We start from the raw sequence: 25780 nt of genomic DNA, 5'->3' as shown, positions 1-25780 counted from the left end.
AAGTTTCAAGTACTATTGAATAAGAGTGATGAGAGTGGACAACCTTGTCTTGTTCCTGATTTTACAGGAAATTATTTCAGTTTTTTGAGTTTGTCATCGATAGGCTTTATGATGTTGAGGTAAGTTTCATCCATCCCTAGTTTCCTCGGGGCTTTTATCATGAATGAGAGTTGAATTTTGTCAAAGGTCTTGATTCTATTTATTTGAGGTGTTACATTCATTGATTTGCATATGCTGAACCATCCTCACATTCTTGGAATAAAACCAACTTGATTGTAGTATATAATCTTTTTAATTTTTTAATTCAATTTACTAACATTTTATTAATGATTTTTACATCTGTGTTCATCAAGGATATCGGTAGTTTTCTTTCCCTGATGCACCCTTATCTGGCTTTGCTATAAGGGCAATACAGTGTTCCCTCCTTCTCTATTCCATGGAATAATTTGAGGAACACTGGCATTAGTTCCTCTTTATGGGTCTGGTAGAATTCAGATGAGAAGCCATTTGGTCCTGGGCTTTTCTTTATCATAAGGCTTTTCATTACTACTTCAATCTCATTGTTTGTTATTGGTCTTTGGGGTTTTCTACATCATCTTAGTGGTTTAGTACCATCATTTTAGTAGGTTAGCATGTGTCTAGAAACTTATGTATTTCTTCTAGATTTTTCAGATATATTGGAATATAAGTTTTCAAAATAGACACTAATGAGCTTCTGGATTTCAGTGGTGTATGTTGTAATACCTCTTATTTCATCCCTAAATTTATTAATTTGAATTTTCTTTTTCTCTATTTTACTTAGTTTGGCCAAGGGTTTATGAAATTTGTTTATCTTTCCAAAGAGCCAACTCTTTGTTTAATTGATCCTTTTTATTGTTCTTTTATTCCCTATGTCATTAATTTCAGTTCTGAATTTTATTATTTCTTTCCTTCCCTAACTTTAGGAATAGTTTATTCTTGTTTTTCTAAAACTTCAAGATGCATCATTAGATTATTTCAGATCTTTCTGAATTTTTTTACCTAGGAACTCATAGCTATAAACTTTCCTCTTAAAACTGCTTTCACTGTCTCTCAGGTAGTTTGGTATCTTATATTTCAATTCTCATTTGATTCTAAACATTTTTAAATTTCTCCTCTCATTTCTTTGATCAACATTTAAAAGTATATTGGTCAATCTCCATGTGTTTGCTTTTTTGTGATTTTTCTTGCTGTTGATTTCTAATTTTGTTTCATTATGATATGGTAAGATGCCAAGAAATTATTTCAACTTTTCTATATTTGCTAAGACTTGCTTTGTGGCCTAATATATAATCTATTTTGGAGAAAGTTCAATGAGCAGCTGAAAAGAAAGTACATTCATTTATTGTTGGGTGAAATAATCTGTAGATGTCCAATTGACTATAAGTTCAATTGACTTATAGTATGTTTTAACTTTGTAGTACCTTTGCTAATTTTATGTCTGGAGGGCCTATTTATTAGTGAGAAAGGCATTAAAATCACCCAATATTATTGTATTGGGGCCTCTCTGAACCTTTATGTGGAGCAGTATTTGCTTAAAACAACTAACTGCACCAATCTTTGAGGCATATTTACTAGAGTTAGATATTGTCATTGACTTGTCCCCTTTACCAATGTGTTCCAAAATTCTTTGTCTCTTCTAACTAATTTTGGCTTGAAATCTGTTTGGTCAGTTAAGAGAGCAGCTATTCCTGCTAGATTGTGGGTTCCATGTGCATGAAATATCATTTTCCATCCATTCTTTTCCAACCTGTGAATTTCTTATGAGATGTGTTTCTTGCAGGCAATATATACTTGGGTCTTATTTTTAAGTCTAATCTGTCAGTCTATGAAGATTTGAAGAACTGAGATTTACACCTTCCCAAGTTCTCTTGGTTGATTTTATTGTCCTCTGCGTGTGGAATTCCTTTAAGTATTTTCTGCAAGGCTAGTTTAGTAGTCATGAATTCCTTTAATTTTTCCTTACTGTGAAAGGTTTTAACTTCTCCTTTGATTGTGAGGAACAGCTTTGCCTGATATAACAACCTTGGTTGTCACTATTTTCTTTCAGGACTTGATCTAAGTCCTCCTGCATTTGGGGGTTTCTTGTAAGAAATCTGCTGTTATTCTAATTGGCTTTCCTTTAAATGTGACTATCATTTCTCTCTTACAACTTTAATTTTTTTTTTATTATGGATATTTTGACATTTTAATTATAATGTGTCATGGAGAGGTTCTTTTTAGGTCTTGTGTATTTGGGGTTCTAAATGTCTCCAGTAACTGCATTTCTATCTCATTCCTAGGGTTTGGAAATTTTTCTACTATTATTTCACTGAATAAGTTTATATCTTATTAGCCTATATCTCTGCTGTGTTCCCAGTGCCTTAAGTTTGAGCTCTCAATATTGTCCAGAGTTTTAGTACATTCTGATCAAAGTTTCTCATTTTGTTCTTTAGTACCACCTGAATGTTCAAAGATGTCTACTTCATCTTCAAGCTCTGAAACTCTGTCTTCCACTTGATCTAATCTATTGGAGAGGCATTCAACTGAGTTTCATATTTGATTTGTAGTGTATTTTGCTTACAAGATTTATGTTTGGTTCTTTTTCAGAACTTCTTTTTATTGAAATGCTCTTTTATATCTCATATTTCCTTTCTTCATTCATTCCTTAGATCTTATTTTACTTTGTTGATCATCTTAATAATCAACTTTTGTAATTCCTAGTCTGGCATTTCATGCATTTCAATGTCTGTGGATTCAGTTATTGGGAGATTAAAAACTTTTGGAGATATCTTATTGGCTTGTTTCCTCATGTTGTCTGATATACTATATTGTTTGTACATCTGTTGTGATGGATTTCTCTTCTTCTATTCTCTGAGGGTCATTTAATGAGCACTTCTCTTATTGTGAGCCCTGGTCTGGGGTTGTATTTTACTGTCCATGCATCAAATCAGCATAATTGAGGTGCTTAAGTTCAAACATGAGCACCACTTTGAGAGTGCAACACCAGCAATAGAAATTTCAGACCATAATATTGACAATAAATTTAAAAATATATTGCTAATCATCTCTACCATTCTTTTAGACAATGGGAAAAGTGAGTGAGAAATAATATTAAATAAGCTGAAAAGTTAAACATTAATGACAGCGTACTTAATACTAACTTAGAAGAAGGGAAACAAGAGAAAGAAAAAAGGTGGGCAGAGGAAAGGAGACAGAAGCAAAAATGAAAGAAGAAAGAGAAGGGAAGGGGAAAGAAATGAGAAAGAAGAAAATAGAGATTTAGAAAAAATCCAGTTACCTGAAAGAATTCATGAAATCGTATGGAATCATGAGAACACTGTTAGTGAGGAAAGACACAGCCAGCAAATGCTCCAGAAAAGAACTATCCACCCACATCGTAAGAAGATTCAGCTCTCTCCTTGCTGTGACACCTAAAACATAGGCACTCCTCCCTGTTCTCTCAGTCACACGCAGGCATGAGCTGCCGTGCAGTGAACTGACCATGGGGAGCACATGTCACAGGCTTGGGGTGGCCCAGCAGGACAGTGGCACATGGAGGAGGCATGGGGTGGCCCAGGACAGTGGCACGTGGAGGAGGCGCGGGGTGGCCCAGGACAGTGGCACGTGGAGGAGGCGCGGGGTGGCCCAGGACAGTGGCACGTGGAGGAGGCGCGGGGTGGCCCAGGACAGTGGCACGTGGAGGAGGCGCGGGGTGGCCCAGGACAGTGGCACGTGGAGGAGGCGCAGGGTGGCCCAGGACAGTGGCTGTGGCGGAGACACATGGAGACTAAGGTAGGAGGAGCAGTGTGGTCCCGGGAGGTCGAGGCCAGCGTGGGCCACGCAGTGGAGCCTACCTCTTTCCCATAAGGAGGGGAAGGAGAGGGCAGAGGGGAGAAGAGATGGATGAGGAAGGAAAAGGAAGACCTCCAGTGAACCACCTACTGTCGTCTTAGGAACTAGAACAAGAACAAACAAAACTCAAAGCTAGAGAAGAAAGGAAGTAACAAAAATTGGAATAGGGCAAAGGAAAACGGAGACTAGAAAAAAGGAAAAACATCATTTTTTAAAAGATCTGAACGATGGTTAGCCCTTCAGCTCGACTAGGAAAACAAGATTCAAATTACTAACATTAGAAATCAAAGTGGAGACATTGCTACTCATTTGATGAGAAGTGCAAGAGAGGACCGGGAACAAGTTCATCCACCTGGACGCGAAGGACAGATTCCTAGAGACCTACGAGGACTGAACCACGAAGAAACAGAAAGCTGAACAGATCTGTAACTAGAAAGAGGCCGAACCATAAACAGAACTTCCCTCGAAAGGAAAATCAGGACCAGGTGTTTTCACTGATGAATTTTACCAAGTATTTAAAAAGAATCAACACCCATTCTTCTCAAACTATCCCAAACAAACACCACTATCTGATGCCAAAGTCAAACGAACACGTTACAAAAAAACTACAAATTACAAACGTCCTTATGAATAGTTGGCACAAAACCTCCAGCAAAATACAGTCATGTGCCCCTTGTGATGGGGTTGTGTCCAGCCATGCACCATTAGGGGACTCTGGTGCAAACACCACAGACTGTCCTACACAAACCAAGACGGCTCTGACGTCACGAGCAATCTAACCTATGGGACCACCATGGTATTTGCAGCCCATCATTGACCAAAACTTCATTAGCAGAACTTGGCTCTAATAGTACACCAAATCCAGCAGAATATTAAAAGGGTTATACAGCATGAACAAGTGGGCTCATTCCTGGAATGCAAAGAGGTTCAACAAATGAGCATCAATAACTATATCACATTAACAGAATAAGCGCAAAAGAAACATGGTCATCTCAGTTGATGCGGGAAAATTATCTGACAAAATTCAACACCCGTTCAACAACCAGAAACAGAAGGAATTGCCAACGTTCTAAAGATTATCTAAAAACCCTACAAGTAACATCATACTCAAAGGTGAGAGGCTGAGAACTACTTTTCTAAGCTTAAAAAGCAGAACAAGAAAGCCCATTTTGTCACTTCTACTCAGCATAATACTAGAAATCCTACAGAGAGCAATCAGGCAAGAAAAATAAAAAGTATACCAATTGGAAAGGAAGAAGTAACACACATCTGTTCACAGATGACATGATCTTATAAGTAGAAAATCACAAAAATTTCACACACACATATGCATGCACACCAAAATTATTACAACTAATAAGTTCACCAAAGTTGCAGGATGCAAAATCAACATATGAACATCAGTTGTATTGGTATGTATTGGTATGAGCAAACTAGAAAGAAATTTAGAGAACACTTCCATTTACGATAGCACGAGAAACAATAAAATATCTAGGAATCAACTTAATTAAGGAGTGTACAAAACAACTGTGCACTATAGAATACTATGCAGCCACCAAAATGATTATCTCTTTTCAAAATATTCTTCATCATCTTTCATTACCATTTCAATAAAAAGATTATTTTATCTATAACTTTTAAGAAGAGGACATTATCATTGCACTCGTCAACTGCACCTATTTTGGTTGTATTCATGTATTTATACCAACTTTTTACTTTTACGTCTGAAAAGGCCACAAAATGTAATATGTATATGGAAGGAAAAAAAAGACTTCAGAGACGAGGTGTTCACCACATAACACATTAATTTTTGAAAAGGCAGTATTTTTAAGAAGTGGATACCAATCTCAAGCTACACAGGAAAGCAGCCCCTAAATTGTGGCAAATGAAATTCGTTTCATGAATTCCAACAGAGAATCCGCCTCTCCCCTCCTCCACCCGAAGTGGGCCCGTCAAAACCAAGGACGGCCCCAGACTCACCGTGGTCCTCCTGGCAGGAGAGCACCGTCGTCTGCTCTCCTCTCCCCAAAGCCACAGGGTGGAGCACAGAGGCACCCCGGCTGCGAGTGCAGGACGTGCCCTCCCTCTCGAGCCCAGCGTCAGGACCCAGCCCCGTTCTGCACGCAGGGGAACGACCCCCCGATTCTTGGAACCCAGTGTTCCTCACAGCAGTGCAGAGCCGGAGAACCAGCACAGTCCCGTTCTGCTTTCCCCAGAACCTTATCTTGACAGAGTAAACACATGCGTGACCGTAACCTTTACACCCTCAGAAGCATTCACAAACAGACCCGCCAACGCGGCGGCGAGGGCACGTTCTGCTGGGGCTGGGGATCCGCTGTCAGTCGAGAGTGGCAGTGGCTGTTTTGAGATCCGTTTCTAGAAGCACAACTGCCTTGGACGTGTGACACCAGAGCGAATGAGAAAAGAGGTGCGGTCTGACCCCCTCTGCCCCGCATCCGCGGGATGTCTGATGAGATGACCCCCTCCCGCAACACAAAGGGCGACACACACCAGCAGGGGCCAGTCTAAAAACAAAAACGGGTGGGCACAGAAAGGAAAGATGGCACAGGACGGGATGTGCCCATCACAGCAGAGAAGTGGCAAGCAGGACAGAAACGAGAGCAGAGACGCTTGTCCCACCAACAGATGCCTGCTCTCCTCACAGAGGAAGGAAGCATGGAGGAGGGAGAGGGGCAGAGAGCAGAAGGGGAGGTGCAGAGACTTGAGGCCACAGAGGATGATGAAGTCCCCGAGTTCCAACAGGAAGCCTGGGCCTTCTCTACCACCACAACTTGCCACCCGGATCCAGCTACAGCTGTACCGAATGCCCAGCAAGATGGGGGTGCCTCCATCTCCCGTGCCCAGGACTGAGAAAATACGAAGGCGCAGTGACAGAGCACAGGTGTAAACTCAGTTCCGAAGCCCCCTCTGCCTTTCAGTGGCTGGCAGGGATCAAGTCACTTGGACTTTGTGAAATGACTTTGCTTATCTGTAAAAATGGACAGACAACGTTTTCCTTTTTCTTTGTATAATCAAACAAAAGCAAACTGACAGGGAAGGGGTTTCACTGAATTTTTAAACTTGATTTTCCATGGAACTGGAAATAAAATGGACAGAATTCAAAACACCTGGGTAGATGGCCAGGGGTGGCTATGGTTGGGCAGAAATTGTGCAGGGGGAGCAAAGAGAGGTGCTCACACCCCAAAGGACAGGTACCATCCCAGGTCTGCCACGGGGACCTGGGAGCACTGAGCAGAGCGAAGGCCACGGTCCTCCAGGACCCACGTCTTCCAAGAATCTGAGGAGACCGAACAATCCCAGGAAACCTCAGAGATGGGCCGGGTCTGTAGGAACAGTCGCATCTCTGACAGAGCAGAGGCAGAGAAGCTCCAGACACCTCCACACCACACCACCTCTGGCAGAGCCGGCCTCGGAAAATCCAACTCGCTCCAAGGGAGTCATACGAAGGGACTGGGAAAGGCAACGAAAGCTCTTCTATGAGGGAAAAAAAGTGGGAGACTGCCATAAAATGTACCCATGGACAAAGAAGACTCCCTGAACCACGGCCAGTGAGAATTTAAACCACAAAGAGGCAGTCACGAGGGGAGGAGGGAAAGGGGAGGGAAGGAAGGAGGACGGAAGCCCAGACAGCAGGACTCCAGAAGGACATGGCGGGAAGGGGGAGGAGTCCTGTACGGGCCACAGAGATCAGAAAACACCACTGCGAGGGGAGACACAGAAGGGAAGGGAAGTCCGGAATGAGCCCGAGTGAGAAGAGATGTGGCAGGAAACAGAAGAAGAGGTGGGTGACGTGGACTAGGAAAAAACCAAACCAAAGCGTTAGGAAGGATCAGGAGAGAAAACGGTGGATTCTGAAGAAGAGCAAAGAGGTTCAAAAAATGCATCACAGGAATCTCTAAAAACTAAAAACAGACAATAGAATAAAACAAATATTTAAAGACGCTAGTCAAGATAAAACCCAATAAAAGAAGACCTAAATCTATCTATCAATAGGGAACTCAGGGCCCTGTATTAAGAGGTCACCTCTGCGACAAAGAGAACTGGCCCAGTCAACAAGCAGACCTATTCTAGTAAAACTGGACTCATTAAATCTGACTTCAAAAATAAGGAACAACTCTATGGACACCTTGACAGATGGAAAAAGAAATCCAGTCATCTGTTAGAGATAAATGCAGTGAGCAAAACTCGCACACCAGAGCACTTCTTCAAAATCCTGAAAACATTGAACAAAGTACGAGCAAAAGACATGGCCAGGCACGTTCTCCTGTATGGAAGCCACAGACGAACAGTTTGGAACACACAGATGACTACTGTCAGGGACTACTGATCAATGAGAGGCAGTCGGGGGCTGGGGCTGGGCTGGGGCTGAGTGGTAGAGCACTTGCCTAGCACGTGTGAGGCACTGGGTTCAATTCTCAGCACCGCATATAAATAGATAAAATAAAAACCCATTGATAACTAAAAAAATACTTTAAAAAGAGAGAGAGACAATCAGAGAGAAGAAGGCATTTAGCTGCAGACCCAGGGTTAAAGCAAATGACATGATCAAGGTAATAAACCAAGTCTAAGTGTAGCTGTGTAGATCAGTATAGAAACTAAACAACCAACAAAACTCTGGGCAATGAGGGACAGGAGCAAACAACCGGAAGACGGGGTATGGCCCCCGATGCCTCTTCCCAGTGGCCGAGAACTGAAACATGGCACCCAGGCTTGGGCGCAGCTCAGGGGCAGAATGTCTGCTTGGCGCGTGCGAGGCCCTGGGTTCAACCCGCAGCACCATCACCATCGTCATAGAAGACGATAGAAAAAGTAGCATATGTAGAAACATATCTATCAGTGTGGAGTAAATGCCACAAAGGTACCACAAGCCGATCCAGATCAACAGGGAAGGGGAAGGAGGGCACAGGGAGGGAGGAGGCAGGGGATGCATGCCACCCACCATTGGTCACACTAGGGGCTTCCTCCAAAACCTGGAGAAGTAAAGGTGTTTCATAAAGTTACCATCAAAACGGTCACTGCTAGAAAAGAAGGCATTCACAACCGTCACAAACCAAACAGAAGTGCAAACAGGTCCCATGCGAGTCTGGGGGGGGGGGGGTACAGGTAAAGGAAGAATGGATTCAAGATCATTTTCCCACGTACGTCTACGAAAACAGCACAGTGAATCCCACCACCACGTACTCGACAGGGCTCTGACTAGATAAGACGTATCCGTGTTTGTATAATCATACCAAAAGGGATTCTGCTGTCATCTATAACTAAAAGAACCAATAACTAAAATAATGATAACAGAACCGCATGAGAGAACTTGTATAAAACATTTAAGCATAAGTAAATAAGATGTATAATGAAAAAGACTTAATAAACACATAAAATATGACAAGAATGTAAATGAGCTAAATTCACCAATTTAAAAAATTTCAGATGAAGCCATGAAGCAAAATTCAACCCAGTCTCAGCAGACTAGGAATCAAGGGGCACATTCTCACCTTGGTAAAGAACATCTACCAACAACCCATAGCCAACATTATACCTAATGATGAGAAACTAGAATATTTCCTGCTAAGATGAGAAGCAAGACAAAAATGTCCCTCTCACCTCTGCTTTTCAACACCGTACTGTAAGTCCTCGCTAATGCGATAAGACAAGAAAGGAAAATCAAAGGTGTACTGATCAGGGAGAAATACAAATGTCTTTGCTTACAGATAACAAGGCTACAGAAAATCCAGAAGAATCAACAGAACATTGGAACTAGTAAGCAATCACAGCAGGTTGCAGGATGCAAGGCTCATACACAAAAGTCAGTACCTTCCTACAGACCAGCAATGAACAAGAGCAATGAGAAAATCAACCCCAATTCCACTTACATCAGCACCTCCAAAAAGTGAAACACTCAAGTGTGAATGTAACAAAATATGTACAAGACCTATACAAAGAAAAATCCAAAATGCTGATTAAAGAAACCAAAGAGGAGGGCTGGGGGTGACCCTCAGCATGGGCCAGGCCCTGGGTTCAATCCGCAGTACCACAAAAATAAAAATTCTTAAAACAGAATTCCAATCAAGACCCCAGCAGGCTACTTCGTGGATATCAACAAACTGATTCTAAAGTTTACATTTAGAGGCAAAAGATCCAGAAGAGCCCACACGATTTTGAAGGAGAACAAAGCAAGAAGGTTGGCACCTCCTCTTACGAGTCAGTGCGATACCGACAAAAGGGAAACAGAAGAGCAGCCGAGGCAACGGGACTGCCAACTGTGCACAGGGCAGGGCACCGAGGAAAGGCGGACTTTCCAGCAGATGGTGCAGGACCACCGCATGCACACACTAAGTGAAAAACAGAGAGACGCTGGCGTCACACCCTTCACACAAATGAACCCCAAACGCATCACAGGCCTGAACGTAATGCACAATGAAACTCCTAGAACATAACACAGACAACCCTCAGGTATGGCAATGGCTGCTGGGACTCAACACCAAAAGCATAGCCCATGAAAGAAACAACGGATGAGCTGAACTTCTTTAAGATTACAGACTTATGCCAAAGACAAGGCCAAGAGAATGAGAAGGCAGGCCGTGCACGAGAGAAAATAGTTGTAAGAGACGTGTGCTAAAACACTATGACCCAACACATGCAAAGAACCCTTAAAACTTAACAATAACGACCCAAATTAAAAATAAGTCAATGACCTTAAAAGATACCTCATCAAAGAAGATACACAGGAAGCAAATAAGAAAAGCTATGCCACACCGCACATCATCAGGAAAATGCAAATTAAAACAGAAATGAGATACCACCATGCACTTAATAGAACAGCCAAAGTCCAGAACATGAAACTCTGGTGAGGGAATGGAGCACGAGGAACTCGCCTTGCCTGCTGGGACACGTGAAATGGAACAGCCACTCTGGAAGACGGTTGGACAGTTTCTTAAAATGCCAACCCCACACTTACCGTATGACCCAGCAGTCGGACATCTTGGTATTTACCAAAAAGAATGGAAAAATTATGCCTGAACAAAAACCTGCCTGTGGACATGTATGGCAGCTTTACTCATATTTACCAAAAAACTTGGAAGCAACCAAAATGCACTTCAGTAGAAGAATGGACAGATGAAACAGTCGTGCACCCAGACAAGGGAATAGTATTTAGCACTGAAAAGAAATGAGCTATGGAGCCATGAAAAGACATGGAGGAACTTGAAATGCATGAGTCAAAGAAGCCAATCTGAAAAGGCTCCATGCCTCCTGACTCCAAATATATGATATTCTGGAAAAGATGAAGCTATGAAAACAGAAAAATAATCAGTAGCTGACAGGGGTTGAGGATGGAGAGATCAACAGCAGGGAGAGGGGGGTTTTAGGGTGGTGGAAAGACTCCGTATGACACTGTGCTGGTGGAGACACGTCCTATACTCTGGTCCAAACCCCCAGAGTGCACAGCACCACTGGTGAGCCCCAAAGAAATTACGCATTTTAGATGATGATTTCTGCACATTTAAGTCCCACTGTGATGCAGACGTCAGGGGAGAGGGAGACTGGGCAGGGGCACTGGAGACACCTCTGTGGCCTCGGGGGGAATTTTGCTGTGAACATAAAACCATTCCAAAAAACAATTTTTTTTTCAATTCAATTCATAAAGGACTATTTTGTTCCACTTGATACAAATACATTTTAAATTCTGGATGAGATGAAAGTTTCTAGGAAAATATAATTTACAGCATCAAAACATCCTATCAAAGCTACCAGAATGGACAGACTTCCACAGAAAAAACCCATATCTTCAAAGAGCCACCCCACAAAGAGCACTGAGCAGGTTCCACTGAGGTCATCGACCGTGACCAATAATTCCCAAGCCATTTTATGCTTTCCCAGAAGAGTGGAAAACAAAAGGTGTGATTCTTTAGAAGTAGCTATGCAACATCGATACTGAAGCCTGACGGAGAGGAAGGTCAGCTGTCCTCCTACTACGTTCAATACAGAACCCTACAGCATCGCAAGCAAGGCCTGGCCTGAGCAAGAGCACAGGACCAGTGCACTTCAAATACAGCTCAAGATCAGAAATTCATTGTAACTAGTTATCCCGACCATGCCTGATGAAGAAGCACCAGGTGAAAGACCAAGAAAAGACGTGAATACCCTCGCTCACGCTGTATTTCAACACTCCTGGAGGCACTAGCCAGTGTGGGCAGGTAACCGTTGCAGACAGGCCTGGAAAGTTCCATTGTAGTGGAAACAAGGGGCAAAATAATGGCTATTTGCAAAAGATATTATTGCACAATGCAAATAAGAAGAGCCTAGTTACAGTAGCTCTAAAAAAAGATTAAGTTTCCAGAAATGAATGCTAAAGCAGTATGTAAAGTTTTCTGCAGAAAACTTGAAGACACGGGCTGGACACAAAGGAACACTCAACCAGTGGGAAGACGGGTCACAGTCGGAGACGGAGGATCCAGCACCAGGAGGACGTCGATTCTCCAAAACGTACTCACTTTCATGATCCCAATGAAAATACCACATCTTTTAAAACCAGAGAAGCTCAATTCTAAAACCGAAATGGAAATATTAACAAAAGAAGTAAGACCACGAGGGGCCAGGCTGTGGTTCAGTGGCAGAGAGCTTGCCTCGCACATGTGAAGCCCTGGGGTCGATCCTCAGAATCACATATAATAAATAAATAAAGGTACTGTGCACACATACAACTAAAAAAAAACAAAACAAAACAAAACAATGGAGGGGAATGGAAAAACATATCTATATTTATTAACATATTAATAAATATAGAAATCATCAATAATTAATAAATTAGTTCAAAAAATGAAGATTAAAAGAATAGGAAGAGAGGACAATAGAGTTCAAAACTAGGTGCAAATGCAAGTGGGAATCTAGTGCACGATAAAGGTCGCATTTCCGATCAGGGAGTAAAAAATTACGCCCCAAGTGACGTCAGAATTGGACAAGCGTCTGGGAAAACACGACTAGATCAATAACACATCACAGAGGATGAATTCCACCTGGATAAAGGATGCAAACGTAGAGTTTGATTTTCTTTTTAAGTTCCTCAAAGGAACAAGAGAACATACAGGAGAATTCCTTTTTAACTTTGGGATAGCCTCCTAACTCTAAATCTAGAAGTTGCAAAAGGAAAGAATGATAGATTTAACAGTATGATCCAAAAGACGATCAGAGATGCAACAGGAAAGTAGAAGAAGAGAAAGAACAGATACAAAGAAATGATACAAACAACTCATATAAAATACGTGAGAAAATATTTCATCACCAGTAATAAAAACAAGTGCAGATTAAAATGACTATGGGACATTTTCTTACCTAGTAAATTAGCATAAATATAGAAAAATATTGACAATAAACTCTGTTGGTCAATTGCAGAGAAGCAGGGTGCTGGGGTCTGCTGATGATTGTGCACACTGGGACAACCCTCGGGTGAGCACTGATAATCGTCATTCAGGATCCCAAATGCATGTCCCCAATCAGCAATTTCACTTCTGGAACTCTTCCTACAAACGTATGACCATATGTGGAAAACAGGCACATATAAGGATATTTACTTCAGGATCATCCATCATACAAAATGACTGGAAACAACTCAAATGTATATTTATGTGACATTGAGCAAAATATCCTGGTAAATCCATTCAGTCCAGTCAAAACTATGCACTGTTTAAAAAAAATTAAAGAAAAAAAAAAAAAGTTCAATTTCTGAGAATGGACTCTTGAGAATTCCCAAAATGAACTGTTCAGTGAAACAAAGCAAGATGTAAGACAATGTTTACAGAATCCACAGTCTGGGCAAAAACGTGAATGATAATATATTCATATATGATCAGACATGCTCAAAATTTGGGGACGTTTAGATAAGAAAATAATAAAAGTGATCAAATATTGGGGAGTGGGAAGACTGCATAAATGAGGACCAGAGAGAGGAGGGAAATTATCCAACAAATCTTTTTATATGCTTAAGCCACCTCACCTTTTGAAAACTGAAGGCAGGCCAGGTTCAGGGGTGAAACCTGTGTTTGACCCCAGTGACTCAAAGCAGGACTGCAAGTTCTCAGCTACCTGGGTGACTGAATGAGATGCTGTGTCAAGTACAGTATAAAGGGCTGGGGTGTAGCTCAGTGGTGGGGTGCTTGCCTCGCATGCACCAGGACCCAGGTTTGAGTCCCACTACGAAAAATAAAATAAAATTTGAAGGTAAAAATGAGCACTACATTTTACATTCTTGTGAAGATGATATAAAACAGTCCTAATTCATGCCTAATACCAAGTAGGTGTTCAATAAATGTCCAGTTCCCCGCTTCTCAATAGGATAAGGACAACACTAGAAAGCCCAGCCATGTGACGGCCTCACACTGGGACCCAGAGAGGACCTTCTCTCCAGGTTCTGCTCCTTGGGTCTCTAACCCTTCCAGAGATCTGGTGTCCATCACCGGCAGTTTCTCACCATCCAGTGGCCACTCCCTTTTCTTTAAGTTCATGTCCCTCTGTCTTCAGGAACACATGCAGGCACCCTACTAAAATCTCCACTTCCTCTCCACCTCCTCGGTCCAGCTTCCTTGAATCTGGTCTTGGTTTTGAAGACTCGCCCCACAGAGCACGCTAGCGAGTTTTCTCAACAAGTCCTCGTCCAGTGTTCATGGCTCCATGTGGTGATGCTGCCACTTAGCAATGACCTGAGGTCGTGGAAAGACTTCCGTCACCATCACTGTTACCACGACGGTCAGAGGACAAGGGGCTGACCGCTCAGGAGCCCCAGAGATGCAGCTGTGCACGGAGTCGAGAGATAGCACGGGCCCAGGACAAGACCCTGTCCTCTAGACAGTCCATGAGGAGGACCCTGACAAATGCAGGGAGGACTGGAGGAGAAGGAGGTCGTGAACTAATGGCAGTGATGACAATACCCACCTTTCCCTTCAGCGCCTGTCCTGCCACATTCTCTGTGGCGCTTGGTCTCATTCAACCACAGATGGCCTTGTAAAATACGGAGCTCTCTCCTTTCACAGATGAGGAAACCGAGGACAGCACCAAGCAACCCAGCAACTTCAAGGACTCAAGATAAAGTTTTCTACGTTGCGAATTAATATTTTCTGGCTTTTACTAAAAGAACAAACACAGCCAGACTTTTTTTTTTAACTTTGAAATATAACCACACTGGTTTTCAACTGATATCTTCACAAAGATTTTAAGGTTTTGTATTTATCTTTAATATTATTTTTAGAAGAGTGTTGCCATCATAATTACCCAAATCTGATGGTTGTGAAATTGTATGGAAAAGACTAGAAAAGAGAAGACACAAAGAAACTTAATTCAGAGCTGTAAACAACCAGTTAAAATTAAGGGGAGTTAATAGATTGCAAAAGAGAAGAACTAAATTAGCCACAAAAAGTCAAGGTATGACTTTAAAACATCACAAGGCTATAAGCCTAGAAATACGTTTTGAAAATGTCTACTGCTGGATCTGAAGTCACAGGTAAGGACTTTCGGAAACTGAATAATGAATAGGTTTCCATGGAAAGCAGCAAATCCTCAGGTGCAGGGTAGAAAAGAAACCGGTCCTCAGAGAACAGTCTGCTGGGCCAGATAAGAAAGTGGGGCTCTGTCCTCAGGGCCAGAGGGTACTCTGGATGAAATTTAGCCAGCCACTACTCACCCACATTTTGAACAGGTAGGGAAAACAGGGGACAAAGGTTTATTTCGAGAAAGAAGCTGCAAAACCACATATGTCAAGTTGTGCTCTGAATTCTTTCTGGCTCACTCTGTCCATTACCTCACCACCTCCAACGTACTTCCCGCACTAATTTATAGAAATCACGTCACCCACAGACACAGGCAAGGCTGGTATGTCCAGGAACAGAGGAGCCACTCCTGGAGGAGCCCATCTGGGAGGGAGCCCGCCACATTCCTGGTAAGCTTCAAATTCCGGAGTTGAACTTGAACTAGGTCTACTTGATGTCCTGGGCACTCGCACCATGTCCGAGGAAATCCTGAGGTCAAGGAAGCTCTCCTTCAAGACCAGTCGCCCTGCTTCTCCCCCTTGCTGAGCTACCTCATGCCCTGTCACCTCTGGCTCTGAACTCTGCTGCTGCAAAATACAGACACTTAGCCAGGGGTGATGGCCACACCTGTCATCCCAGTGGCTCAGGAGGTTGAAGCAGGACGTGGTGAGTTCAAAGCCAGGCTCAGCAACTAAGTGAGGCCCTAAGAAACTTGTTGAGATCCTGTCTCAAAATCAAAAATAAGAAGGGCCTGGGGATATAGCTCAGTGGTTAAGTGCCCCTGGGTTCAATCTCCAATACCCCCCAAAAATGCAGACATTTGTCACCTCCACATCAAGGTATCCAACACTGGAGCTGCCCAGAAATAGGATTATGCGGCTTTCTTAAGTGAGTTCTCTGCTACTGGGAGAATTCAAGCAGAGAAAAGGGCACCACCTGTCTGAGGGTCCTCACTCATCCACAGGGAACTGCCCCAAGCTGTCGGGAGCCCTGGTTCCCTGGCAATTCTAGAAAGAGGGCAGCAAGCTCCTCCCTAGAACACAGGATGATTTTGAGGGCTTTCCATAAGCTCCCTCCTAGGCTAGAGGCAGCACGAAAGCAGAAATAAAGGAGAGGCAGTGGACGGCGTGGGCACAGGGCTTCCCCAAATATCCCACCTGATTACACCACTACAACCAGAAGTGACAGTCCGAGGGACAGCCACGGGGCTGGGGATGGTTCTTTGGCCATCAGAGACTCAGCATCCTCTTGTGAACAGCCACGTGCAGAGTCGCAGAAGGACTTCTCGCAAGACACACGATAAAGCACATTACCTCACTATAAAGCTGAAATTGCAGGACAACATCAGGAGTAACTACAGTTCTGCAGAAATGCAGATGCACCGTGTCCAGCTGGAAGCCAGGAATGTCTGTGGTCTGCAAATAGGCCCTAGGGTTTCATCCATCTTCCATTTGAAAATCTACGTCAAGAACTCTCCTATTATAAATAAAATTACTATAAAAATTAAACACAGTGACCCTGAGCAATGTCTCATGACCCAAGCATTAAACCTCTCATGTCTCAGACCTAGAAGACAATCATATCTAAAATACACACCATGACCTGCGGTTTCCAAAAGTTCAGTCACTTCAATGCCCTCTGCGCTTTTGCCACAACCACAGACCATCTGTGCTTACTTGCTTATCATTTTTTTCTATAAGTTGAATAACAAAAAATAAGTTTAGTTCAAAGAATTTCTGTCAGGCATGGCGACACCTGTAATTCCAGTGACTCTGGAGGCTGAGGCAAGAGGATGCCAAATTGGGAGTCCAGCCTCAGCAGCTTAGCAAGGTCTGTCTCAAAATAAAAATAAAAAGGGCTGAGGATGTAACTCAGTTATAGAGCACCACTGGATCCAATCTCAAGAACCTTAAAAAAAAATGAGAATTTCTACCACTATCTTAAATAGAAGACCAGTATTGGTGGTCATAAATCAAAGTCAAAGAAGAGCAGGAGGAGGAGTGGAGGGAAGAGAGGAAAAGAAGGAGAAGGAGAAGAAGAAATTAATCCAGTGGTAACATTTGGAGAGAAACAAACTGAACGTAAGTCATGTCCTCTCCAATGACTACTGAAGCCAGGCGTGGGGGTGCGCACTTGTTAACCCAAGCTACCGAGGAGGCTGAGACAGAAAATCACACATTCGAGGCTAGCCTCGGCAACTTAGTGAGGCCCTATCTCAAAATAATTTTTTAAAGGGCTGGGCATGTAGCTTAGGGCTTGCCTAGCACGTGTGAGCCAGGGCTTCAATCCTCAACACAGGAGGAAAATAAAAGATTAGTGAACTTGGCTTCCCTGCAGGGAGAGAGTTCAAGTCCCATTTCTCCTGATTGGTAAAACCACCAAAGTCCAAGAAGCAGCGAGGGGCATGTGGAGAAGGGGCTGCTGAGCCAAAACGGAAGCTCAGGTGCTGCCTCCGCCTGGCACTCAGCAGCTGCGCCCCCCAGGGGAGGCCACCCCACTTCTGAATGCCTGTTTCCTGCCAATAAACAGGGGCAACAGTACCTCCGTGGCTACTGCACAGAACTGCTGTTCATGATGAGAACCAATCAGTCCACACAAATGAAAGCTGGTGTCACGGAGAGGAGAGGGGGGAAATTAATGAACATCGAGGAAGCGTTCAGCCAGGATAAAAGGTTTATCAAAAACAAGCATTTTTTAAAAATGGCTCACCCAGTGAACAGCCTGGCACGCCAGACGGCTTGCTGCACCTCAGACCAGTGAGCTCCGACTTCGCCGAGATGCAACAGGCTTGGAGCTCACGTCACAAGCACTGATTGGTCCCTACTCATGCTTAGCCTTTCCTCACTTGCAGCCTGAAAGCCAAGGAACAGAAGAGTCCCCCACAGTCCCAAGCCAGGGTAGGTGAACACCAGGCCAGGGCAGGCTCTCCAAGCAATAAAGCTATTAATTTGCAAATGAAGTGACTGGCTGGTTGTCCCCGTCACTTGTATACAGAATGAGCCCTGCTGGACTAAGTGTGAACCCTTGGTCCCCAAAGATGAGATTTCAGGAGCGGGGCACCTGGAGCCTGGACCAGAACCATGAAAAGCAGGTTTCCCAGGCCCCCAAGGGAAGGAAGGGGAAACTGAGTCAACGGGAAGGGGAACCACCGTCCCTGGCAGAGAGGGAATGCCATCTACTACAAAGGACTTTTTTGGACTCGGATGGCAACAGTGCAGCCCATGTTCACACAAAAGCCACCAGAGAGGATCTCCAGCACCAGGGTCCTTCTTGGGCCTGGGCCTCTGCAGCATGAGGGCAGCCCAGACAGATACTGGAGATGCCCCTTCCCGCTATATACACCGCCTATGGAATCCCTTGACCATCTAACGCTGTACTAAAAACATCATGAAGGCTCCACCATCCAGGGTCATTTTAAACCCAGATAAAGAAAAAGAACAGGAAAGTGTAGACTACATCAATGGCATTTAACCAGATTCATCACGAATTAGCCAGGCCTAGCGGCACACACCTAGAATCCCAGTGACTCAGGAGGCTGAGGCAGAAGGATGACAAGGTCGAGGCCAGCCTCAGCAACTTGGCAGGACTCTGTCTTATAATTAATAAATGAAAAGGACTGGGGTTGTGGCTCAGTGGTAAAGTGTCCCTGGTTCAATTCCTAGTACAAAAAAAAAAAAAAAAAAATCACCATGAACTAAAGGCTCCCTCCTCAGAACCATGGATGGCCATAGGCCTGCAGGGAAGCAGGGAAGCAGGGAACAGGACCTGCAGAGCGTGCGCTCCAGGTGCGCAGTGCCTACCTGAGGGGCCAGCTCCCACGTCACAGCATCCCTGGCACTGACGGTGATGCTGAAGGAACAATGCTTCACTTCAATGGACACAAGGAAAGGCGAGGGACGTCACAGAAATGGGCCAAATCACCTAAAATAGCAGGCGCTCTGCTCCGGGAATATGGAAAATCTACTCCAAATGACATCCAGAGAAGGATATTAAACGCAGTGTGAGATTCAATTGGATATGGATCAAGATTAAAAGAAGGCACAGATTCCTCGGGTAGAAACAGCTAGTATCGCATGATGAGAATATTTTTTTTTGCCTCTTAAATAGCTTTTATTTGTACTATATAAGCGATAAATGTTTATTGAAGAAAAAAATACCAATAGGATAAAATCACCCATTATCCCATTACCCAAACGATGTTACTTATATTTTGGTATATTCTTCCAAACCTCTTTCTGTATGAATATAAGTCTGTACATTTTTAACTCAAGTGGGATCGCAGGGTACAAGCTGTTCTATAACTTTCCTTCTTAACTTAACAGCCTTTCTTGAACATTTTCCATATTCAGTGAATACACTTCGACACGTTGTAAGGTCTCACGGAGGTACCATGGGAACACACAGGCATACCACCAATTATACAACATGTTCTGCATTGTTGTGCAATTTGTTGAAAAGATGGAGGAAACCAATTACAACTGCTGATTTTTTTTTCAGATGGAGTCTCCCTGGGTTGCCCCGGCTGGTCCCTGACTTGGCCTCAAGTCCTCCTGCCTCCCTCTCCTGCATGGGGAGGACTACAGGTTTGAGCCAACACACCCAGCTTCAACGGGGAATTTTTTAAGTGACAGATGCCTCTTAGTAAAAATGCTATTTGTAAATCCATCAAAATGAATTCAGACAAATGCAAAACAGTCTTTCTTTTTTTAAAAAAAAGAAAATCATCCAAGTAGCTGAGCAGGCAAGCATCTTCCAGCCAAGCTTCTGGGGATGTGTGCGCTCTGCCTGGGGGTAGGAGGAGCTGGGAACCTACTCACTGAAGCTGTCCCTGAGAGTTCGAGGGCAGCTGAAGGGGCAGGACTTTATGGCCAGGGAGCCTCCTTACAGCCCACTGTCTTCCTCAGGAATGATTCTTTCCACTGTGAAGAGTCCGTCTGGAGCCGAGCTCTGTGCCTCGCGTCTCCTCCACGGATGTTGGTGGAGCACTACCCCAGCTTCCTCCCGGCCGGCAGATCTGCGTGGTCTCTGCTTCTGCAGCTTCTGTATCCTTCCCCTAGGAATGTCAACTGTGTCTGTCAGCTTTCCGTCTCTGACCAAAACACCCAACAGGAACAACTTCGAGGAGGAAAAGCTTAATTGTGGCTCATAGTTTAGAAGCTGAGTGGTGGCTGGCCGACTCCATGGCTTTGGACCCAGTCGAGGCAGAACATCATGGTAGAAGGGCGCAGGGGAGGAAAGCTACTCAGCCCCTGATGGCCAGAAGCAGAGAGAGTGAGGGAGGAGGAGCCGGGACAAGACACATCCCTGGGAGCAACCCCCGTGTCCTGCTTTCTCCAATCACACCCCGCCTCCCGAAGTTACCACCCAGCATTGTGGGTCTTTCAAATGATTACTCCATCATATGGACTGATCCACTGAGAAGGTTCCAGCTCTCAGAATCCAATCACTGCAAGCTCTGAAGTGACCACAGGAGCTCTCGAGGGACGCCTCGTATCCAGACCACAATGACTCCAAGAAGTCTGTTTTAACCATTCAGTTTCACGATCCTGTTAATTGAAATAGTCTAGCTGTGTTTTAAGTACATCGTGCTGGAGCGCAAACTGGCCGCGTTGCTACCTTCTTTCTATTTATCCCACCTATTTTGTCTATCCCTCCTTTCTTACTTTCTTGAGGATTCATCAAGTACTTCTTACCATTTCAATTTCCCCTCCACTACCATGCCGACCACACATTATCAGTACTTAGTGATTACTCTGGAGAAGACAGTGTGCATTCTCAATAGAGTCCAACAAATTATTGCTCTGACAACTTCTCTAAGTGTGGAAGGTCTACCTGTGAGGCTCTTATTACCACTTGTGATTCTGTCTACACAGAACCCTATGCAATGTCCTCTTGGGATTACCCACATCTCTATTGTTGTACTACCCTTCACTCCTTCCTCTGTTTCCATGCTTCCATTTAGGATCATTTTTTCCTACTGTCTAAGGAATACTAAATTATTTCTTTCAACATACATTTTTTTGGTGACAAGTGCTGTCTGCTTTTCTCTTTCTGAAAATGGCCTTTGGTCATCCCCATTTTTAAAGATCTTTTCACTTGGAATAGACTGGAGAGAATTCTAGTTAGACAGTTACTATCATTTTTTGTTTTAAAACTGTCTTTTCATTGTCTCCCAATTTCTATTATTTTTGTTAAGAAGTCAGCTGTCGGTCCTGTAGAGCTGCCGTGCGACTATCATGCTTTTCCTCCGGCTGCGTTTGAATATTTTCTCTTTTTGTCTGCTTGTGCAATGTTACGGCAGGTGTGGTTTCCCTTGCATCTGTTGAGTCTTGAGTTTGTAAAGTTTGAACCTCTGACTTAATGTCTGAGTTTGGATCATTCTTAGCCAATATCGCTTCAAAAAAACCACTTCCACCCCAGTCTCTGATTTCCATCATCCAGACTTACGGTTAGACTTTTCACCATGTCCCCAGGTTCTTTCCTCTACTTTTCCATTCTTTTTCTCTCTATGCTTCACTCTGGATATTTCCTAATGACCTACATTGAAAAGTTCAATAAGCTTCTCTTTTCCAGTCTGCTATCAAAATCACCTACTTCATTCTTCATTTCCTTTGTTTTTCCACTGAAATCCTTGTTTTATACATTCCATTTTACTTGTTAAAATTCTCCATCTTTTCATCTACTTCCTTGAATCTATTCCTCATGGGGACTTGTTAAATCTATACCTAGTTATTCCAACATCTAGATCACCTGTTCCTGTTTCCTTTGTTGGTTTTTACTCATTTTCTTCTTCTTTTAATCATTAAGCCCTATTTCCTTGCATACCTGTTAATTTTTTATGGAATACCAGACATTGTGTATCAAAAATTAACAAAACAATTTGAGGCTCTGGCTGATGTTATCATCCTACACAGGGTTTATTTTTGGTTTTTGGCAAGCAGCTGGAACAAGGACAGATTAATGTAATCTGCTTTGAAGGAAACTGGTTCAAGGCTGAGTTCCAGTCTCTCATGAAGGCTATCCTATTTCAAGTGTACTCTTATTCCCAGGTTGGGACCAGGCCCTAATAGAAAATATGAGATGCTTATCAGGCCTTGAATTCCCACTCTGGTGGCTGCAGACCCCTGAGCCTGCCAGCTCAGCCTCTCAGGCTTGAAGAATCGTTTTCTCTTTGCTTCAGCAAATACCTTGGAGCCAAGAGCAGAGCAATGGTGGGACTCACCTTAATATTCTTGCCTCCCCCAGGACCTTGGTCTCTCTGTCCACACTGCCTTCACACAGCTGTCACTCCACATATCGTTTCCCTGCCCCACAAGGCTGTGCAAAGCTCCATTTATGGCCCCAGGTTTTTGGATGCCACTTCTGTTTGGTTTCTTTGCCTAGCCACTCAAGTCCCTTATGAACCAGCCAATTTACCAAAAGGAAACATCAGGTTCGACCCATATGTTTCCTTCTCCTTCAAGATCCTGGTCCATGGTCCCCACTGGTCATTTTTTTTTTTTTTTTCCCCTTGGTCCCATTTTGCTCCATCTCTTTGTGAAAAAATTGTTTTCAAGCTACTCCACTTTCACTCTAGCAGAAATCCGTTTATGGTAAGTTAAACCATTGCTTTAATCTTTGGAGCCTCCATCCTATCCAGCTAACTTCTCTCTTTTGTTAGAAAAGCCCTTACAGGCACGTCGTTAAATAGCAGCTGATTTAACAGCCCAGATAAGCAGTATACAGTCATTCCAAATATCCATCAGAATTTTGCCCACACATGACATCCACTCCCCTGCTCCTGTTGTGATTCTGAACATTTCCTGGGCTTTGACCAGCTTGTATCTGCCAACTCCCACCTCTGAGTTCCTCTCTCTGCATGGCTGCCCACAGTGGGCCCAACCCGTTTGGTCTCATGGGAAAGTCTTCCTTCTGAGTCAAGCTGCTCCACACCCCCAGTCACTTACCAGTCACTCAGACCCAGGCAGCCTAACGTCACCCACCCTACAATAAGCGTGTCTACTGCTTCAGCCCAAGTCAAGCACAGTGCCGCGTTTCTGTTCCAAGCTTAAAGAGCCCCCTCCAAGTCCCACCTGTGATTCTCACAGCGGGCAGACCTTCAGCTTCAGGGAAGAGCCCCGGGCGTTCAAGCTGGTTCCCAAAGTAGCCAAGCTTCTCCAGCAGCTAAATAGCTGACCCTTCCGGAAAGTGTCAACGTGTATGCAGTCACCTGCATGACCAGTGCTGCTTTTCAGACTTTCCACATTGAAATGTCTGCCTGTTAAAGGAGCCCCTCTGTGCCCCACGCTCAGGGTTCAGGGTCACCCTGCCTCCCTCCTCTATGGCTCACTCACCAACATAAAAGAACCCTCGCTGGGTGGGGTGGCGTAATCCCAGCAGTTGGGGAAGCTGAGGCAGAGAGATCATGAGTTCAATGGCAGCCTCAGCAACTTAGAAAGACCCTGTCTCAAAATAAAAAATAAAAAGGGCTGGGGATGTGGCTCAGGGGTTAAACAGCCCTGGATTCAATCCATGGTCTAAAAAAAAAAAATGAGGGCTGGGGCTGTGGGTCGGGGGCAGAGCGCCTGGCATGTGTGAGGCACTGGGTTCGCTTCTCAGCACCACATACAAATAAATAAATTACATAAAGGTCCATCGACAACGTAAAACGAAAAAAAAACTTAAGCGAAAGAAAAAGGAAAGTTCAAACAAGTGGGGTATAGGGGAAATGCACATAATTTTAATATTAAACCTTTCCCTCAAAAAATCACAATGAAATCTGAAGCCAAGTAAAATAATTTCATATTATCCTCTTACTCGTAGTATAAAAACAAATACACTCTTTCCTGAACAAAAAAATAGAGTATTTTTGATCCTGGAAAATGCAATCCCAAGCCAAATAAAAATAATTTTGTATTATCCTCTTACTTGTAACATAAAAACAAATATACTGTTTTCTATAAAATAGGGCATTTCATACTTTATATAATAGACCGAATAGTTGATGCATATTATGTGGTAACTGACTTTAGCACTACCGTCATTTAACATACAAAAATATCTTAATCCATGTGTTATATAACAACTGTGTTCTAAGATTTGCCAAATATCCCCCTTCTGCCACGAATGGGCAGATTATGACATTTTCTGGCAAACACATGAAATTAGACCTGTTTCCTTTGGTTTTCAAGCCTGGGCTTTTCCAGCATATTCCACCCAGGCCCATCTCAAAAGCTCAGGCTCACAGACAGCAGAGAAGATCCCACTAACGACAGCTTGCGGGGCCCCCGTCAGCCCTCCCCTGCTGCAGAAGCACCCTCACACCTGCGGTGCCATTTGAAGGGCTGATTTTCATCCCTCCGCCTTAGGGTTCCACCCGGCTCCGTGTCCTCAGTGCCTCACAGCTGTCTGGGACAGAGGCCCTCCTTTGTCAAAGGGCTTCCCAAGAGTCTGTGGCATGCTGCCACCTTCCTACAGTGCTGGGAGCACACTGTCACCGCTGGCAGATCTGCAGCCCTCCCTGTCCTGCTGGCTGCACTGAGAAGCCTGCACTGGGACCCAGGAAATGTCCAGGCTCAGTCCATGGTAGATGCAGTGGACCACAGGGGCAGAAGATTCCGAGGGCCAGGCTGATCCTTGGGCAAGGTGGACAGTGTTGCCATATTCTGGGGTAGCAATAGTTAAAAGGGTGCAGAATCAAGCCCTCTCCCCAGACTGCTCCCAAATGTGAAGATGGAGTCACAACCTTGCCTCTCTATCTGGCACGCTGCGGTCCTCCTCCTGCGTGGGCAGGTGTCCCCAGGGGGTGTGAGCCTCCCTTGTGGACAGCCATGTGCCCTCAGACTGTGTCACATGAAGTAAGAAAGCTTGCCTCCTAATTCCCCAGAACCCACGAGCTCGATGTGACAAGGAAGGCCAATGATGGACGACACTCTGTGATTTCTCCTGCCTCCCCTCCCCTGTGGGTCAGCCACGGCGGAAAAGATTTCATCAAAGAAAAACTTCTCTGACCTCTGAACACCCAGAAGATGCCTGTCTGGTCAACAGTTACACTCGGAGTCGTCACAGTTATTGTCATGCTGAGCATCATTCAGTGACCACGTTCTGTGGGTTGGTTGGTGGAGGATTTTCATTTGTTTTTGTGGTTGTATTTTTTGTTGTTTTTTGGAGACAGTCTCACTGTGTTGCCTGGGCTGGGCTTGAACTTGCAATCCTCCTACCTCAGCCTCCCAGGGAGATAGGATGAGAGGCGTACGCCACAGCGCCTGGCTCCAAATGACCCTTTCGAGAAAGTCATTGCTAAGCCCTTGACGACTTTTACATCCCATAAATGAGTGGACACAGCGCTGCCCTTGAAACCTGGATTCCCAAAGTCACCGCCCGTGCAGTCAGCGACTGGATGACTCGCCACCAAAGAG

At 44.1% G+C, this 25780-nt stretch overlaps 1 protein-coding gene across 10 annotated transcripts in view; it reads right to left on the bottom strand.

Moving 5' to 3' along the window:
- Positions 1–25780, bottom strand: part of LDLRAD4 (low density lipoprotein receptor class A domain containing 4) — a 363714-nt gene that overhangs the window by 254306 nt on the left and 83628 nt on the right. Inside the window, exon 1 of one of the 10 annotated variants that reach the window (XM_079108911.1) lies at positions 5833–5851. The exons of the other annotated variants lie outside the window; for them this stretch is intronic. The gene's annotated coding sequence lies outside the window, so the exon portion shown is untranslated. Of the gene's footprint in view, positions 1–5832; positions 5852–25780 lie in introns of those variants that run through there. 10 annotated transcript variants of the gene reach the window in all.

The sequence above is a fragment of the Sciurus vulgaris genome (assembly GCF_902686455.1).
Source record: "Sciurus vulgaris genome assembly, chromosome: 13".
NCBI classification, from domain to species: domain Eukaryota; kingdom Metazoa; phylum Chordata; class Mammalia; order Rodentia; family Sciuridae; genus Sciurus; species Sciurus vulgaris.
The sequence above is the reverse complement of the archived record's forward strand: the minus strand, read 5'-3'. Positions and strand labels throughout refer to the sequence as shown.